Genomic DNA, 6,000 nt, shown 5'->3' on the forward strand with positions numbered 1-6,000 from the left:
TATGTTCCTGCAGATTATGTCAGCCAATCGATCCATCAAGACACTACAAGACTCAACCCAGCCAGCAAACCACACCCGAGTTTTCTGATCTGTCTCATGAACATGGTAATGGACAGCACATACAATTAATATATATAAAATCACTACAGCTTCACTTGTATGCTGGAGGGAAAATATACTCATTATGCCAGCAGTGAATTAGCTCTGCAACTAAAGATTATTTTGGTAGTCGACTAATCTGTCAATTATTTTTTTGTGGTTCTATTTTTCAGATTTGACTGATTATTTTATACAATATCACATTTTCACTGTGGTGAAAAAAAACTGTAGATGTTGCAGAATCAATAGAAAATTTGAATGGAAATACAGTAGAAATAAGTCAAATTCATAAATTCATCAGCCTAAACTTTATAACTTCTAATTTTGTTCACTGTGTTGTCTTTTTTGGCAAGTTACTTAAACTCACAATACATGTGCACAGAGACTCGTAACTGTACAAAATCATAAAAAAGAACAATTACTTCTTATTATATTATATTATATTATATTATATTATATTATATTATATTATATTATTTATTATTATTAAATAATGCATTGTTGACACAATGTTGTTAGTTCATTTATAAAATCACAGTTATCATAAATGCACGGCTTTCATGTAACCCTTTATACATGTACTTCTTTGTGTCCAGGAGACCATTAAAATTAAATCTATGCTTCTCTCCTCATTCAAAATGACACAAAGGCTTCACTGAGACGGCTGCCAAGCATTGAGGCTTGCTTCTAAAAGGATTTATCATTTTCAAGTCTAATAATATTAGTTTCTAAAGATTCTTCTATGTTATGCTGGACATGTGAGCACTGATAAACAGTCATACTGTTTATTTTTCTTTACTTTTACAGTCATTTCCTGAATAATTTGAATTCTTGTTCCTTGATATACAGAGATGCTATGATGATAAGTGAAGCCTGTGAGCTGGTTTTATCAGGCCATGTGTCTGTTTTGTGTCATTGCTAGACTACAAAATTAACTTTATGATACTCAAGTGAGAAACCCTTTGTGTCACATGTTCTGCTGCTGATAAGAAAAGACATGATGAATTGTCTCCAGTTTTGTAAGGAGTGAAAATAAGGAGAACAAAAATGCAAAAACTATTTCAGATACTAAGTACTTCCAGAAAGAACTATAAAATTTTACCTATGAGACATTATTTTCTTCACACGATGCTGCACAATGGTTTTGCAAAAACAAGCTTTTACATTGTTTTTCAAAAGTATTAAAATTTTAAAGATGGACCTATATTTATGCAAGTATTTAAAATTGAAATAATCATTGGGTTACAGGGTTCTAGCCAGTAAAATTTTTCAACCCGACGCGGGGCTTCGTACGCTTTAACACAAAGCTTACGAAGTCCCATACAATTCAATTCAATTTCAATTCAATTTTATTTGTATAGCGCCAAATCACAACAGTCACCTCAAGCTGCTTTGTATTGTATGTAAAGACCCTACAATAATACAGAGAAAACCCAACAATCAAAACGACCCCCTATGAGCAGCACTTGGCAACAGTGGGAAGGAAAAACTCCCTTTTAACAGGAAGAAACCTCCAGCAGAACCAGGCTCAGGGAGGGGGGGTCATCTGCAGCGACCTCAGAGATCTGCACAATCATTGGCTAGTGACTTTTAAATCACACAGTAAAGAATAAACAACTTTATCTTCTTTTTTGAATGTAATAATAACCATGATTTATTAAATGTGCATCACGTTGTATTCAGGAAGACTTTAAACAAGCAATTGGGACCATAAAATCTTTGGGAAAGATTTTAATATGGTTCCAGACTTATCTCATTTTCTAGTTTTTCCAAATTCCAATTCACTCCAGTAATGTATATAAAACAAACCAACCTTTGTGTTGTCCTAGTAATTCATAAAACTCATAGCTTTAAAAAAGAAAATACTGTATTCTGAGCAGGACCAGCCCTGGGGCTTGAAGGGGCCCTAAGCAAAATTTCATTTGAGGCCCCCTCATATCACTTCACTAATGCTGGAGGGTTGAAGGTGAACATTATGTTTTTGGGATGCATTCCCATTTCAGCCCCATATACACAAGCCTGTTGAAATACAATGCAGTATGATACACATTGTAAAACTATGTCATGCCCATGACATTGAGGAGGGTGGGACAAGTATCAGTGCATGTCATATCCAATCTAGACGGCATAGGCTTTTTAGGAGATATGTGATTTAGGGTGTTTGACCTGCTTTTGGACATGTTGGACATGCTGTTTTCATCCAAAAGCTGTATATTTTTGCATAACTATGCAAATGTACCTAATTGCAGAGTTGTAAATAAGCCATTTCTGACATGTGAATAACAATTATGCTGCATACAGAATTGCTGCATATCAGTGGAATAATATTGAATACAAATGGTCAGCAGTTAGGCCCAGTGCTACAAGAAGTGCTATAAACATGTTATTATACTGTTATACCACAAAATGGCATGGTGCCACCCAAAGACCACAAATGAGGCATAAAAGCAAGGTCTACTAGTCTATCCATGCAACCTGACCACAGTGTGAAAAACAATAAAATGCTGTTGCCACAGGAACAGTGAGTAACAAAACAAGGGGAAGCAAAACTGAAACGCTGACTTGATACAACACAGGGAAGCAGACACATTGAGGGACTACAACCCCTACACTAGAGGAACAAGATCCTAACAGGTTAATAGACACAAGAGAAAGGAATGCTGATGGAGGACTTAAACTACAGCACAAAGAACTAAGACCAGGACTAAATCCACTTAACAGGAGAATAAAACAGAAACAATAAAACACCAAACAGAGCCGGGCACACAGGAAGCCTAAAAACTGAAACACAGATTTATAAAAAAAATAACTAATGATACTAGACCTAAAAGTATGAGGCCAAGATTAACGGAGTTATGGCATCTTTCTATCCGGTTGTTAAGTAATGATGATGAATTCTATTTGTGGGTCCAAACTGTCACGTGATCAATATGCCGCAATGCTGTGTCCCTGGTTGTTGTAACCATAGACATATATACGGTTTTAACCGAGCCGACTCGAAAAAACACACTCAGCTGTCATTTTACCGAAATGAAAGAGAAGTGGAAATGGCTGCAATTGATCTGGTATGCTACAGTCATCTTTAATAGTTATGCCATGGTTATGCCATTGCTGTTTATTTAGGAGCATTTGGACCCGGAAATGATGTCAGACTTAAAGACTGGATTACAATGTCAGGGCTGCAGCTCCATCTGGTGGTAGATGGCTGCATAACATTTAGGACAAACATTTACCGGCACTGGGTATCAATTAAAACCTTAACAATTAGGCTAACCGACAAGTTAGCCTAAAGTAAGTCTGGTGCCGACTAGTGACAATAGCAACGATTAGTCGACTAGTCGGGCACATCAATAATATTAACTAGAAACAAACTGAGGACGGTGACACGGGCTGACAGGTTGTGCTTTTTTGATAGAGATCTAGCAACAGGATATAGACCATACCTAGCCAGCTAGCAATAGCTAACTATACAACCAAACATATTGTAATTAGTCATGGAAACATACCTGTGTCTTTTTTCCTCTTCTTTTCCTCAAAGGGATAGGTCTTTTCTGTGACATTTCTGTTTTGTAGCCTCATCCACAAATGACCATAACTGATGGACCATCAGGTTCTGGAGCACTGCTGATGCGCATGCCTGCCCAAACTACCCTAATGCATGCTGACTCATGAAGTCAGACAAGTACCCTACTCATTACATTACTATTGTCACAACTGTACAATTCTTTAGTGTTGTGATAGTTCCTTCTTTCTTTTGACACTGGCATGTAATTAAAAAAGTTTGATGAAAAATTTAGGTGAGCTTGGGGCCCCCTAATGGTCAGGGGCCCCTATGCAGCCGCATATGTCACCTATGCCTCGGCCGGCCCTGATTCTGAGGTCTAATCTATTCACAAGACCAACAAAGGAAACCAAAACAGCTAACCAGTTTAAGTAGACTCTCAGAACCACATAAATTGCTCCTAGATCTTCCACAGTTCCTCAGTTCACAAGTGATCCACCAAACCTTAAGACTTGTAGGTCTTGAGGTTAACCCACATGTGGACTGACTTACAAGGTGAAAAACGCCTGAGGAAGGCAGGTTTCTCCTTGCTTTTCTCCTTGCTTTCGCCTCTGTGGCTCATTTGTGATGTGGCAAGTCCACACAATACCACTGGTTGAGAAGTCTCAAGGGCTGTGGAGCATAGTAAAGTGGAAAAAAAAACTCATATGCATAAACCATTCAAGAATAATTGCCCCCTTTTGCTACCCAAACAGCCCTGGCCATCAAGGTATGGACTAGACTAGACCCCTGAAGGTGTGCTGTGGTATCTGACACCAAGATGCAACAGATCCTTACAGTTGCGAGGTGGGGCTTTGCAACTATAAAGCTGCCTGCCCAAACTATTCAAATGTACAATGACACACAAAGTCAGTCAGCAAGTACTCTACTCATTAATTAGTATCAGTATTTTTAGTATTGCTGCAATTGTATAATCCTGGGACATTGGCATGTCTTAAAAAAAAAAAGTTTCATGAAAAATTTAACTGAGCTTGGGGGCCCCCTTGTGGTCAGGCAGCCCTATGCAGCCGCATATGTTGTCTATGCGATATATATATATATATATATATATATATATATATATATATATATATATATATATATATATATATATATATATATATATATATCACCACCATCACTCCATCAAACCTGTTGTCACTGAGTTTCAGTGCAGTGGTTTCTTGACAGCCACCCTTCCACTGAGATGATTTCTGATGAGGCTTCAACAAACAAAAGATGGATCAACTGAATGGCCAGATATTTCGTAAGGATGTGACTTTCAGATACTGTAGACTTTTTTTTAGGCCTGCGACTTCTTCTTTTGTCCTCCACTTGTATACTTGTATAGCCAAGATATGCCAAGTTTTTAGCTAATAGCTCTTTGTTGATGCAAAAATGCCTTATGCCTGTCATACTGTGTTATCTATGGCATTTTTCATAGATTCAACTGAAGAAATGGGAAAAAATTATGTGTGTTTGTGACAGGCTGCTAGGAAAGTGCCCAAAGACACAATTTAAAATTGGTTCTCTGCTTAGTTGTCTGTTATGTGCTGACACAAAACTGGTTCATCCCTTGAGTTAGGGGCCTTTCTTTGGCTTGAATCATTCACAGGTCAACGTTACGTGGCTTTAGAAACACAAAAACATTCCTGTGAAAATGGTCGGGTAAAAGAACTAGACTAAAAATGAGTGAAAACGCAGTTGAGGACTTTAAAAGACCTTCAGAAAGCCTGGAGAACTAGTCCTCAAGACTAATCTAAAACATTACAAGAAAGTCTGGCTTCTTAGAGGCAAAATATAAAGAGATGAGGGGTGAGTCAAGACTTTTGCACAGTACTGTAGTTATGGGAACAAAGACCATACTGTGCCAGGATATTATGGTAACCAGTAAGTGAGTCTGATCAGTTCTGAGAATGCAGTGATGAATGTTAAATTACTTTTCTAAACTAAATCTGCTCATTTTTTCAGCTCACAGAACCTCCTTTTCACCACTATGCTCATCTGCTCGGTGCATCATTTGCGTCAGAGATGGTAAGTTTTTCAACCCACCTACATAAAAATCATCTCAGTGACATGAGCAGTAAGCGAGGCATTACCTTGGTGTTACAGTTTTGAAAATATCTGATCTTTTCTTTTAGCTTGCAAAGTTAAGAGCCAACACTATGAGTCATTTAGCAACCAAAAGAAATGTAGTTGATCCAATAAAAAAGAAAAACCTGCTGTCTGTGATACAATGGCTCAGTTCAGTCAACAGGCTGAATCAGTTTCATTGGTCTATTATCCAGTTTGTTAGTTTTCCTTTCCTTTAAATCTCAAACTGTACATTCATTTACCTAAACACAGCCACACTGGAAACC

General features: G+C 37.6%; 1 long non-coding RNA gene across 1 annotated transcript in view; it reads left to right on the plus strand.

Moving 5' to 3' along the window:
- Window positions 1-5,680, plus strand: part of LOC115792700 (uncharacterized) — a 76,623-nt gene extending 70,943 nt beyond the window's left edge. The window contains exon 3 of the long non-coding RNA XR_004021061.1: window positions 5,612-5,680. This is a non-coding gene — a long non-coding RNA (uncharacterized LOC115792700). The remainder of the gene's footprint in view (window positions 1-5,611) is intronic.
- Window positions 5,681-6,000: the final 320 nt, after the last annotated feature.

The sequence above is a fragment of the Archocentrus centrarchus genome, chromosome 14 (genome assembly GCF_007364275.1).
Source record: "Archocentrus centrarchus isolate MPI-CPG fArcCen1 chromosome 14, fArcCen1, whole genome shotgun sequence".
NCBI classification, from domain to species: domain Eukaryota; kingdom Metazoa; phylum Chordata; class Actinopteri; order Cichliformes; family Cichlidae; genus Archocentrus; species Archocentrus centrarchus.